The sequence below is a fragment of the Lepisosteus oculatus genome, unplaced genomic scaffold (genome assembly GCF_040954835.1).
Source record: "Lepisosteus oculatus isolate fLepOcu1 unplaced genomic scaffold, fLepOcu1.hap2 HAP2_SCAFFOLD_188, whole genome shotgun sequence".
Taxonomy (NCBI): Eukaryota; Metazoa; Chordata; class Actinopteri; order Semionotiformes; family Lepisosteidae; genus Lepisosteus; species Lepisosteus oculatus.
In genome coordinates, this window is record NW_027167729.1 from 140,484 (window position 1) to 154,203 (window position 13,720).

Sequence of the window (13,720 nt, forward strand, 5' to 3'; positions counted from 1 at the left end):
CTGTCCTAGCCAGCTCCATTTTGTTTGTTATTTTCTTTTCTTTGGCACCACTCTAGTTCCTTACCCTTATCACGCTTCCTAGTCCCTCACCAAAACCCATCTGCTTCCAAAAGACTTATCCTAAATGTTACACCCCTTTTCCCCTAGACACTTGGGGTTGTAACATTATTGGGGGCTCGTCCGGGATATCAAATTCCCGTCCTAAGGATTTTTTTTTGTGTTGCAGAATTTTGGTGTTGGTACAGGATTTTGATTTGTGGATTGTGTTTTGGCAAGGTACTGTAGTTATGGCTACTTTTGATTTGCGAAAGTTTGTGGAGGAACCTTCCTTTGAGCAGCTGGATAAGTGTAGGAAGGACGAATTGCTCCAAATTGCTGATTACTTCCAGATTCAGGTTTCGACGCAAGTTCTTAAAAGGGACGTCAAGAGAGCTGTGATGGATAGGTTGGTAGAGTTAGAGGTCATTGCATTAACGAGCAGGTACGCCGGTTCTCCTGGGGCTGGTGCTAAACCTGCTATGGTGGTGGAAGAACAGGACGAGGTGCAGGGGGTGGCTGAAGACTTAGTGGAGGCTGAGGTCAAGGCCACCTTGCCTCCCTTTGAACCGTTCTCTCCGGTCTCCGCCGGGTCAAAAAGCGACACTCGCCTGAAAGTTTATTTGGCCCGCTTGCACATGGAGGCGCAGGAAAAAGCCCAAGTGCGCCAGGCAGAATTTGAATTGCGCCTTGCAATTCGTAAGATGGAGATTGAGGCGGAGAAAGAGGTTAAGCTCCGACAGCTTGAGCTAGAAGCACGAAAGAATGCTCCTGCTGTGCAGCCAACCCACTCCGAGGCCTCTAGCGTGTCTCCTTTGCAAGATCCACTCTCTACCACCTTTGATGTAAGTAAGCACATTGCTTTAGTTCCTCTGTTTAGGGAGACGGAAGTTGATTCGTACTTTGGTGCATTCGAGCGAATTGCCACATCACTTCGTTGGCCTAAGGAGGTTTGGTCACTGCTTTTGCAGTGTAGATTAGTGGGCAAAGCTCAGGAAGTTTGTTCTACACTTTCTTTAGAAGAAAGTTTGAATTACAATACTGTGAAAGCTGCTATCTTACGGGCTTATGAATTGGTTCCTGAGGCTTATAGACAACGCTTCAGAAATCATCGTAAAGTGTCAGACCAGACATTTGTTGAATTTGCTAGAGAGAAGGGCACTCTCTTTGATAAATGGGTTGTAGCCAGTAAAGTGAGTGACTTTAACTCATTGCGTGAGTTAATGCTCTTAGAGGAATTTAAGAACTGTTTGCCTGAACGCATTGTTGTGTATTTGAATGAGCAAAAAGTAACTACTTTATCGCAAGTCGCTGTTTTGGCAGATGAGTTCGTGCTCACTCATAAGAATGTTTTCATGTCTGTGCGTGCGGAGAAGACTTTGTCTACTCTAAGTTCCCAGTCTCAGTCTCCCCCAGTAAAAACTAGTTCCTCACGTCTTAAAGAGGAGCGTGAATGTTTTTATTGTCACAAGAGAGGTCATATAATTGCAGATTGTTTGGCCCTAAAACATAAGCAGCAGCAACAGCAACATCCTAAGAGTGCTGGGTTTGTTAAGACTGTTTCCCGTTCTGCTATTCCTTTGTCTAGTGAAAACAGTCTCCCTGACCCTAGTTATGATTAGTTATTTTTTTTCACTTTACCGTGAATCGGGCTCGGCTGCACAGAGGAGAGAGGACAGGTGACAGGGGAGTCACACGCTGGCGGTTTGAATACGCGGAAGATCACTGAGGGATCCACAGTATATGGACCCTCCGTGCGCCATCAGTCCACACTCCGGACTCTGAATCCTGCCATCCGAGTTAAGATCTCGGCAGAACCTGAGGCGCAGTTCCTTCTTAAAACGTAATCTGGTGAGCATTTCTAGAATCGTACTTGTATAGATGCAGCCTTTAATGTGTTGCTAGGTTAAAATTGATGATTTCTTGAACTTCAGTAGGCAACTGCCCTCTTGATTTCGGATTTAATTTCTTTATTACAGGGGCGCTTTTATGAAGACAGAGTCATGTTCAGGTACTTTGCTTGATGGAGGAAGCTCATTTCAGACTCTGTGATCTGCTCACCTGGAAAGGTCTGCTGTACTACTATAAGAGAGAAGTAGAGTCTGGAAGAAGGGACAATTTTATGATGCTTTGGAAGATAATGTTTTTTTTTTTCTTTGAAATCGAAATGAATCAGAATATCAGTGCAAAAGACAAACTCTTGGTTTGGTTTAAAGAGATATGGTTTTAAAACAGACAAAATGTAGAAAACAGGTGTTTCTCACTTTTGGAAAAGAATGGACCGGGGGTAATATTTTACTAGTTGCAGTGCTGATCTCACTGGGTTACAGTCCTGCAGTATCACACCAGGGCCAGTGGCGCAATGGATAACGCGTCTGACTACGGATCAGGAGATTGCAGGTTCGACTCCTGCCTGGCTCGGGTTGTTTTTAAAAGCATCGGGCTACTCCCTAAGCAGTCTGTGCTACTTACTGCATTGTAATCGTACCCAGTAAGAGATTTCCTTCATGTAAATGAACTGCACCTGACAGCATTAGAAAAACACCTGGGCTCAGTACGGTGCTGAGAGCTCAGCGTTGCTGTTGTTCTAATTAGCACGCACTGCATCGGCTATGAGCCCGAACTTTTCAAATATTCCGATCAGTTAGTCAACACGTAGTCCACATGAACGGTAGAAATATTCTCGTCTGTCTCTTGTTTGTATAGAACTGAATGTCCCTGACAATGTACTGTTAGTTTTAATTGAAGAACGGCATTTGTGTTCAAATATACCAGACAAGTTACCGGGGTAAAGTTAGCTTGAAGTTCGAAAACGATTTTGGCACGCCTGTAGCGCTTTCACGAAATCTCTTAGAGTTACAAAAACACTTGCTTTGTGTATAAAATACATTGTGGATGCTTTCTCAGCCTTTACTTTTTCGTTTTTATGACATTTGTTTGACCAAGCACGAATATGCTTTTGTCCATATCTCCGCAATGGAAGCACAGAACGCCTTCAAACCAAAAGCATTTTAAAGACCACGACTTGTGGATATTTCCACAGCCTTTACATCAATCTATCGGTGAGCTAATTATCTTTTTTTAGACCTCCGGTTTTTCATCGATGCGTAATTACGCACGAACTGGAACCCGGGGGACCGCTGTGTGCACACGTTCACAAAGCGAGAAATACTGTTCAATACGGCTTCATGCGAAAAACCCGTATACTGTATGACCATAGGAAGCAGAACAGCGCGGTCTCCCATTACCCAGACTGTAAGCACGGGAATAAAGCTTTGTTTGATTTCTGAAACCCTTCCTTTACGTCCTGTTTTCATTCAGGTAAGGGTCAACTATATTCACAATACTACTGACAGCAGGAAGATTAAAATATTCTTTACTCAGCAGCTTATTAAAAACAGCTCCCATGATGTTCAAACCGATTTTTTACACAGAACACTGACACAGCTTTGTGTTCTGAATCTCTTTTTCTCTTGCTTTTATTTAATGTGGCACAATGCACTGGTTCACAAACCAATAGCATTTAAACCACAGCACCCACAATGCTGCAGGTAAGTGTTTTGCACACTAAGCAGGTCATCTGACTATTCCCAGCTTTGTTTTGGGTTATGGAACCTTTATTTTTTTATGATTTTCTGAAGATAACACTACAGGTGGGATGGGTGGGTTGTCTTCATGGCTCAATAGCATTTCAAATACAGCACCCACACTGCTGAAACCAAGTGTTTTACACACCAGACAGGCCCCCGAACCTCATACAACCTTGCTGTGGCTGTGGCCCCTTTCTTTAATTTTTTTATGATTTTCTGAAGATAACACTACAGGTAATACACTGGGACAGGTGGGTCGTCTTCATGGCTCAATAGCATTTCAAATACAGCACCCACTCTGCTGAAACCAAGTGTTTTACACACCAGACAGGCCCCCAAACCTCATACAACCTTACTGTGGCTGTGGCCCCTTTCTTTATTTTGTAATGATTTTCTGAAGATAACACTACAGGTAATACACTGGGACGGGTGGGTCGTCTTCATGGCTCAATTGCATTTCAAATACAGCACCCACTCTGCTGAAACCAAGTGTTTTACACACCAGACAGGCCCCCAAACCTCATACAACCTTACTGTGGCTGTGGCCCCTTTCTTTATTTTGTAATGATTTTCTGAAGATAACACTACAGGTAATACACTGGGACGGGTGGGTCGTCTTCATGGCTCAATAGCATTTCAAATACAACAGCCACACTGCTGAAACCAGGTGTTTTACACACCAGACAGCCCCCAGAACCTTATACAACCTTGCTGTGGTTGTGGCCCCTTTCTTTATTTTTTTATGAGTTTTTCAATATGGCACCATTAGACAGGCGGTACATGGGGATAGTACATCGTGCTCTTCACGAGTCAATAGCTCTTCAAGCACAACAGCCACAGTGCTGCAACCAGGTGTTTTACACACCAGACAGCTCCCCTAACCTTATACAACCTCGCTTTGAGTTGTTTAACATTTCTTTCAAATCACTTGGGTTCATCAATCATTTGATCATTTTTCAGCGTGGAATAAACCTATTACTTGTTCCTTGGAGATTACCATCTGCTGATAAGATATGATCGCTATATTGACCATATACAATTTCTTGCATAAGGAATTCATATTTTGCATACACCGATCCCCCCGGAGTCCCAAGTGATTCTGGTTTTGGAAAGCTAAAGGACAATGAGCTTCACGATACCAGGGGGACAGTGGGTGGTCAAGTCTCCCCTAAACAATGGATCTTGTCAGATTATGATGTCAGTGCATTTAATAAATGTTGTTGAACTCTCTTTAGCCCAAATACAGAGGAGCCCAGACCCAGAATGTTACTGACAGAGAGTGATCTCATTATGTGTGTTTGGATTTTAACAACTATTTTTATTGTTTGCTAGAACCAAAACAATCTATGTTAGACATTTTCATCTTCAGCCAAAAATACAAACCTGTGTACGTAGTGTGGTGCAGGTTCTTGTCCCATCCTGCTCTTGGTCCAGGTTGGAGGGTTGCACCGATTCTGAATCTTGTTAGCTGGTATGGATGGGTTTGGGGGTGTTGATACCAGAGTGGTCCAGGAGGGGGATTCAGGTGTCTCGGGGGCATTCTTGTTTTTCTATGAGTTCAGGTTGATTCTGTTGGTTCTGTCATGAATCTCCCTCACGCAGGCAAGCGCTCCCGCATTCCCTCGAGCTCTCCCCATACCAAACGTGCACATGTCAATCAGTCCTCTACTTAAACCCTCATCTGTTCCCCGGTCATTGCTCACGATTGAGATTCTGTCCCGGAGCTTACCTACTAACTACGCTTTTGCCTTACTATGACTTCTCCCCTGGACCTCGACCCCGCTTTTCCGACAACTGCTTTAGCCACTCGATTTTGTACCTTCGCCTGTTTTACGCTTTCTCGGATCCTGACCCCAGCCTGTCTCTTCATTTACGCCTCTGCCTACCAACGCAACTTCTACGCCTTCCCGGACTCGGGCCCCTGCCTGTTTACTCCGACTACGCCTGCGTCTTGGGCCAACCCTACCAAGGGCACCGCATTGGATCCCTATCCTCAGCAGTCAGCCCCTGCGTGACAGGTTCTGAGTGTCTTGGTTACATCCGTTTGTGTGTATAGATGAAAAAGCTATTGAAGAGCACCCCCACACCCCCCACCCGTCTTGGTGGAAGTTGCCATGTTCAAAAAATCCTAAAAAGATAATTAAAGTTGCACACAACAAAGCATGACTGTGAAAGGTCAGGAGGCCTGCCTAGTGAGCACAACACTTGATTACAGTCAAAAAAAACATTAAAAAATAAAGAAATGTTCCACAACTCAAAGCGAGGTTGTATAAGGTTAGGGGAAATGTCTGGTGTAAAACACCTGGTTGCAGCACTGTGGCTGTTGTGCTTGAAGAGCTATTGACTCATGAATAGCACCCCCCAATCCCCATGTACCGCCTGTCTAATGGTGCCATATTGAAAAACTAAAATTCTTATTAAAAAAATAAATAAAGGGGCCACAACCACAGAAAGGTTGTATAAGGTTAGGGGACCTGTGTGGTGTGTAAAACACTTGGTTTCAGCAGTGTGGTTGTTGTATTTGAAATGCTATTGAGCCATGAAGACTACCCACCTATCGCACTGTGTTACCTGTAGTGTTATCTTCAGAAAATCATAAAAAAATAAAGAAAGGGGCCACAGCCACAGCAAGGTTGTACGAGGTTCTGGGGCCTGTCTGGTGTGTAAAACACTTGGTTTCAGCAGTGTGGGTGCTGTATTTGAAATGCTATTGAGCCATGAAGACGACCCACCCGTCCCAGTGTATTACCCGTAGTGTTATCTTCAAAAAATCATAAAAAATTAAAGAAAGGGGCCACAGCCACAGCAAGGTTATATAAAGTTAGGGGGCCTGTCTGGTGTGTAAAACACTTGGTTTCAACAGTGTGGGTGCTGTATTTGAAATGCTATTGAGCCATGAAGACGACCCACCTATCCCAGTGTATTACCTGTAGTGTTATCTTCAGAAAATCATAAAAAATTAAAGAAAGGGGCCACAGCCACAGCAAGGTTGTACGAGGTCCGGGGGCCTGTCTGGTGTGTAAAACACTTGGTTTCAGCAGTGTGGGTGCTGTATTTGAAATGCTATTGAGCCATGAAGACGACCCACCTGTCCCAGTGTATTACCCGTAGTGTTATCTTCAAAAAATCATAAAAAATTAAAGAAAGGGGCCACAGCCACAGCAAGGTTATATAAAGTTAGGGGGCCTGTCTGGTGTGTAAAACACTTGGTTTCAACAGTGTGGGTGCTGTATTTGAAATGCTATTGAGCCATGAAGATGACCCACCTATCCCAGTGTATTACCTGTAGTGTTATCTTCAGAAAATCCTAAAAAATATAAAGAAAGGTTCCACAACCCAAAACAAAGCTGGGAAAAGTCAGAGGACCTGCTTAGTGTGCAAAACACTTGCTGCATTGTGGGTGCTGTGGTTTAAATGCTATTGGTTTGTGAACAGAATACCCCTATCCCAGTGCATTGTGCCATATTAAATAAAAGCATGACAAAAAGAGATTCAGAATGCAAAGCTGTGTCAGTGTTCTGTGTAAAAAATCGGTTTGAACATCATGGGAGCTGTTTTTAATAAGCTGCTGAGAAAAGAATATTTTAATCTTCCTGCTGTCAGTAGTATTGTGAATATAGTTGACCCTTACCTGAATGAAAACAGGGCGTAAAGGAAGGGTTTCAGAAATCAAACAAAGCTTTATTCCCGTGCTTACAGTCTGGGTAATGGGAGACCGCGCTGTTCTGCTTCCTATGGTCATATACGGGTTTTTCGCATGAAGCCGTATTGAACAGTATTTCTCGCGTTGTGAACGTGTGCACACAGCGGTCCCCCGGGTTCCAGTTCGTGCGTAATTACGCATCGATGAAAAACCGGAGGTTTAAAAAAAGATAATTAGCTCACTGATAGTTTGATGTAAAGGCTGTGGAAATATCCACAAGTCGTGGTCTTTAAAATGCATTTGGTTTGACGGCGTTCTGTGCTTCCATTGCGAAGATATGGACAAAAGAATATTCGTGCATGGTCAAAAAAATGTCATAAAATCGAAAAAGTAAAGGCTGAGAAAGCATCCACAATGTATTTTATACACAAAACAAGCATTCTCGCAACTCTAAGAGGTTTCGTGAAAGCGCTACAGGCGTGCCAAAATCGTTTTCGAACTTCGAGCTAACTTTACCCCGGTAGACAAGTTTACCTAACTGCTCATGCGCCACTCAGTTGTAATTAGTCAAGAAATAAAGTCGAAAACCAGCTGCGGGTTTGAATCTGAACGTTTGAGATTTCAGCGCATTTTACTTACATTGACAAATGATAGAGATTCGAAGAGAGATCCTTCAGACCAGCAAGCAAACCCACGGCTATTTCGGTTTTCTATCTAGGCAACGTTGGTGTCTGCAATAGCATACATGAAAGCGTGATGCAATTTCTGTGGCTACATTTGTTGCACGTCATGCACAGTAAGAGTGTTTCTAACACCAAATAAAAAGTCAACAATTAGCGATGACGCCTTCTCCTCAGTTAACCCACTGAAACCCTTGCTGTTAACAGTTCTTTACTGCGTGGTTTACGAGCACCTACATATCGTGTCGGTTCTTTCAGCTTTATTCATTAGGTTTTCAAAGGCATAAGTAGAGCACCAGAGGTGCGAACGCAAAATGTGTGGTTACCTGAAGAATTGCTTTCAATGGCAGCGGGTCCAAGCGATTTAGCGTTTTTATAGTGCCGGGAAAGGAGAAACGGCACTTTGCCTTTGCCGCGCAGGCACAAGGCGACGTGCGGCAGACGCCGGAGTCGGCAAGTTCCGAACTTGCGCGGGGAGTCCCCAACGCACTTAACCACTCGGCCACGACAAAAGCGAGTTTGCTGCCGCCGCATTCCTCCTATAATCTAACACGGAGTGCGAGGTGGCTGCGGAAACCTTTTTAAAGTCGCTCTCCGTTAAAAAAAATACCTTTCACAAGATTCGTGCCGGCAGACAGACACGCCTCAGAGGGTTTAAGGCTGGCTTCACGTTCAAATGATAAAGTCCCCCAGTCCGGATGTCAAAATGCAACTTTGGCAGACAGAAAAAACATCAACAAACCACAAAAGGTTTTTACAAGCTGCACCACACTGCACTTTCAAAAGCATTTACATTCGTGTTAGACGCGGGAATTGCCTTTGATTTGCGCGCTTACGAACGCCATGGAAAACGAAACAAAACTAAAGCCCTCAGCTCCTGCACTTGATTATAATGCCGTTACGTGTCGAAGCAGGAATTTATGTCATCCTACCACTGCAACACGGGGAATAGAGAGAAATGAGTACACGCTACGAATTGTCTCTTATCAGTCCCTACAGTTGTAAGGCGCCTGGAAGCGTGCACCCCCATCATTAATCTTTGCGCATCTGTGCAAGGTAAACTCTGGAGCAGTCTTTGAAACGGCTCAAAGGAAACACGTGATTGATTCCATGTGCATCTGGGGTTCATTTCTTATTTACATTTAATTCAAGGGAAAGGCTTGGGTCAGTTTCAGACGGCCTCCAACAGCGAGATTCAAGCGCCCCACCTTCAGCCCAATCTGCGCAGCCAGAACGCCAACGGTTCCTATGCTCTCCGGGGTGCGGTTGTGACCCCGTAACCTAAAATGTTGGTGGCAGACAAATGGAGACTAAAAGGTGACGTCCTAGGACATGACTACATTGTGGGGATGGTGACCATTGCTTGGAAAAGAGTGCGAGGCCCCTTTAGAAAAACATTTTGTTAACAGACATTCTGCCTCAGCCTAAACACCTATAGCTTGCAAAGCGCATGCTATTAGACAGGCACCTCTGCAAGACCTTAAGAGTCTCTTAAACTAGTGATAGTAAGGTGTTCCCAATTGGCGATGTTCGGCTTTCAAATCATCTCTCCGTGGAAGCGCCGAGATGCAGCTGTTTAAGGCTTAGAAGCAGCTGACTGTTTTACTGCCTAACTGATCACTGTCAGTCAGGGAGCTCAGAGGTGAAAAGCCTGTCTGAGAGACAATTCGCCGTCGATCAGTTCAATATGTTCCGTACCAGCTCGGCGCACCTGAGATCATCTTGGTAGCCGTGTAGCTCAGATGAGTGAGAGCGTGTGTGTGTACCACCGTGATTGGATGCCGGTCCTTCTCAGGTCACAGTAAACCTTCTGCTGCCTAACTTTCCTAATTTTGTGGATCCCTTTGAAAAAGCAAAGGAAAAAAAAAACTGGCTCTTCATCAGCGTGATCGACCCAACCCAGTGTGCCCCAGTGGCCTAATGGATAAGGCACTGGCCTCCTAAGCCAGGGATTGTGGGTTTGAGTCCCATCTGGGGTGCTCCTGTCCCATTTTGAGCGTACAAATGTCCTTGTGATTTGCAAAGCTGCAACCCCACCTTACTCAGTGAGCGTCTCTGCTTTTCTCTCACATACAGTTGGGAGAAAAACTTTTGTAAACAGCCCTTTGGAATGATGTGGATTTCTGCATGAATGGCTCCTAACATGTGATCTTATCTTTATCTAAGTCATAATAATTAATAAAGAGAGTCTGATTTAACAAACAACACACGCCCAACATTTGACATTGCTGTTTCTTTATTGACCAAATGGTTTAAACAATCAAGGTCATTGATGGAAAAAGTACGTGAACCCTTATATTAAGGAGCTAGTGGAACCTCCTTTATGACAAAAACCTCAACCCCCACTTTCTGTAGCGGCTTGTCAGACCTGAGCAGCGGTTAGGAGGTATTTTGGCCTATGTATATTTTTGGGATGTCTTGCGCTGAATGGCCTGCTTCAGATCACGCCACAGCACTTCAATGGGATTGGGGTCAGGACTCTTACTTGGCCATCCCAACATACGGAATTTCTTCTGTTTCAGCCACTCTGTTGTTGATGTACTCCTTTGTTTTTGTCATGTTGTAAGACCCAGCGTCTTTTGAGTTTTAGATCACAGGCAGACACCCTGACATTCTGCTGTAGAATTTCCTGATACATCTTGGAATTCATCGGTCCCTCGATGCCTCCGCCATGCTTCCCAGGTGGGATGAGGTTTTGGAGTTGGTATGCGGTGTTTTGTTATCTCCAAACATAACGCTGTGCACATTTACCAACAAGTTCAACTTTTGTCACGTCTGTCCACAGAACATTGTTCCAGGAGTTGCTGTGGAACATCCATGTGGTCTTTAGCAAACTTGAGAGGGGCTGTGGTGGTTTTTTTTGGGGGGAGAGCAGTGGTTTCCTCCGTGGTGACCTCGCATGATCACCACTCCTGTTCAGATTTCTTCTTATGGTGGACTCATGAACACAGACGTAAGACAAAGTAAACCACCTGTTTCCTAGATCCCATCCCCAGTCAGCTAGTCAAAGATTCCCTCGAAGGACTGGCAGGACCTATAATTAGTATGATGAATGCATCGCTTGCGTCAGGCGTCGTACATGATCAATTTAAGGTAGTGGTTCTTAGACCGCTCCTTAAGAAGTCAAATTTGGATCCACAAGTTCTTAACAACTACAGGCCTGTCTCAAAGGTCCCATTTCAATCTAAAAGTCTTGAAAGAATAGTTGTTGCCCAACATCAAATGGATTCAAATAATATACTTGAGAAATTTCAGTCTGGTTTCTGAAACTGCATTAACAAGAGTCGTAAATTATATTCTCTTAGCTACTGATGCGGGGAATACAACAGTGCTAGGTTGCAACAGTGCTAGGAATGCAAACTTTAGGTTGCGCTTCTTCATGCTGCATCATTGGCATGAGTGGAGCTTTTTAAACGTCTGTACTTACTGCGCCCCATAAGAAATCGTTTGTCCCTGTTCAAAAGAGATTGTGCGATGTCCTGCAGCGTTCGCAAAGCAAACCTTTGACAGTTTGAATAGAGGAATTTATTCTGCTTCCTGTGCGTGCAGTAGTTACAAACTTGAACGTCTTTACACGATCTCCTGCAGTTTTCAGTGGGCAGGCTTGGTCAGATGGCTTGGAAAAACGCACTGTTTCGGCTCGGGAAACATCATGAGCAGTGTCCTGCATGTTTTCTGTGTATAGCTGTCTTTTAACGCATACAGAATTCATTCGAAATCATTGATTTCTCCAATTAACAAGGGTCCCTTAAATGATGAGTCAAAGTAACATCTAATCGGATTAGTTTCCTTAGAGCTGGTTCAGAGTTTGCTCAAGAGTTTACCTTTCACAGATGCGCAAAGAAGAATGTTGGGGGTGCACGCTTCAAGGCACCTTACAGCTGTAGGGAGTGATTCGAGACGATTCGTGGCGTGTGCTCGTTCCCATATACCATACGCCCCGGCGTGCAGTGCTAGGATGACGTACAATACCACTTGGGCACGTAACAGCGTTATATGCAAGTGCGGGACGTGAGGGTTTTCGTTTGTTCGTTTTGTTTTGCTCTGCTTTGCTTTGTTTTGCTTTCCATCGCGTGGGTAAGAGCGTAAATAAAAAGGCGATTCCTGCGTCTACCACTAATGTAAGAGCTATTTCAAGTGCGGCGTGGTGCGGCTTTTCAAATGCTTGTGGACATTTCTCTGTTGTTGATTCTTTTTTTGTGTGTAACAAAGTGGCATTTTCATGTCCGGACGGGGAGACTTTATCATTCCGACATGAAGCCACCCTTAAGTCCTCTGAGGCATGTCTGTCTGCAAGGCTTGTATTTTGGAAATGTTTTTTTGAAACGGAGAACGACTTTGAAATAGGCTTCCGCCGGCGCCTTGCGATCCAGGTAAGATTGTAGCAAGAACGCAGCGGTGGTGGGGCTTGCTGTAGTCGTGGCCGAGTGTTTAAGGCGATGGACTAGAAATCCATTGGGGTCTCCCTGCGCAGGTTCGAATCCTGCCGACTACGTTGTCCGCCTCCAGTTGGTGTGTTCCGGCGCAATCAAAGAAGCGCGCCTCTTTGCTGTTCCTGGTGGTTTTAAAACGCCCAATCGCTTGTACCCGCTGCCTTGGAAATAAATTCTTCAGTGTCCGCGAATGGCATTTTGCAGCTGGAAGCATGTCGACGCTTTTTGCACAGAGCACCAAAAAAGCGTCTTTTTTGAAGGCCCAGACACTGAGCGTTGGTGGTTCAGTGGTAGAATTCTTGCCTACCACGCGGGAGGCTTGGGTTTGATTCCCGGCCAATGCAGTGGCTTTTGCAGCGAGTGGCTCCATCACTTGCATCCCCTTGCAACTCGCAACTGAAAACCCACTGAAACTAAGCAGGTGTGAGCCAGGTCAGTACCCGGATGAGGGTAAGCTACAGGGAAAAACAAAGCTTCCAGCTGGAAGCGGTGTTAATGGTGCCGGCGGGGGGGCGCTCACCCTGAGGTCTGTGCGGGTCCCAATGCCCCAGCATAGTGACGGCGACGCTGTGTTGTAAAAGGGCGTTGTCTTTCGGATGAGATGTAAAACCGAGGTCATAGTGCTCTGTGGTCATTAAAAATGACCACCAAAACCTTTGACAAAAGCTCTTGGTAATTGATGGTCTTCAAAAATGCTTCTCCTTTAGGTACTTTTTAAATCAGCTGAAAAATGCTGTGAAATGGGGGGACACTTCAGGCCAGTGTAGGATTTGGGTTACAAGAACCATGAAACTGCACGAGAAAGCCCGTACACTGAATTACACGGCTTTCTATTCAAAGGAGGGCAAAAGAAATTCCCTGAGTTCGATTTTTTGCAGCACAGAGAGGACCACTGTCGTGAGGCCAGTTAGCTCAGTTGGTTAGAGCGTGGTGCTAAGAATGCCAAGGTCACGGGTTCGATCCCCGTACGGGCCAGGTTCTTTTCTCCTCTCTTACCAAAGCTGTTAGGTTCCTTTCCGTGGTGAGAGGGGTTGTCATGCAACGCTGCCACATAGTGCCGACAGACGAGTGTTGCAGGAGAAGAGAAAAGTGTTTGAAGATTTAAGAGTGTCTTAGGTGGAGCCAAAATCAAGTGTCACAAATGTAAGTGGTTGGATTTCCAATGTTTAATATGGTAAAAATAAGCGGAAGTTATCTGCCGGTCATGGCACAGTCTGCCATGCTTTTGTCATATACTGTAAAGTGGTGTCGAACTGGAGCCTCACCATTTGCATATGTGAGGCTCCAGTTATACATCGAGTGTCACATTAAATTACAAAAATGAAGAGAGTTAAAGCA

At 44.8% G+C, this 13,720-nt stretch overlaps 4 non-coding genes across 4 annotated transcripts; all 4 read left to right on the forward strand.

Moving 5' to 3' along the window:
* Window positions 1-2,384: 2,384 nt before the first annotated feature.
* On the forward strand, window positions 2,385-2,457 carry trnar-acg (transfer RNA arginine (anticodon ACG)). Its single transcript has one exon. It is a non-coding gene; the product is annotated as a tRNA-Arg (tRNA).
* A 7,398-nt stretch (window positions 2,458-9,855) lies between these two features.
* On the forward strand, window positions 9,856-9,928 carry trnar-ccu (transfer RNA arginine (anticodon CCU)). The gene has a single exon. It is a non-coding gene; the product is annotated as a tRNA-Arg (tRNA).
* Window positions 9,929-12,655: 2,727 nt separating this feature from the next.
* On the forward strand, window positions 12,656-12,726 carry trnag-acc (transfer RNA glycine (anticodon ACC)). The gene has a single exon. It is a non-coding gene; the product is annotated as a tRNA-Gly (tRNA).
* A 557-nt stretch (window positions 12,727-13,283) lies between these two features.
* trnal-aag (transfer RNA leucine (anticodon AAG)) lies at window positions 13,284-13,357 on the forward strand. The gene has a single exon. It is a non-coding gene; the product is annotated as a tRNA-Leu (tRNA).
* Window positions 13,358-13,720: the final 363 nt, after the last annotated feature.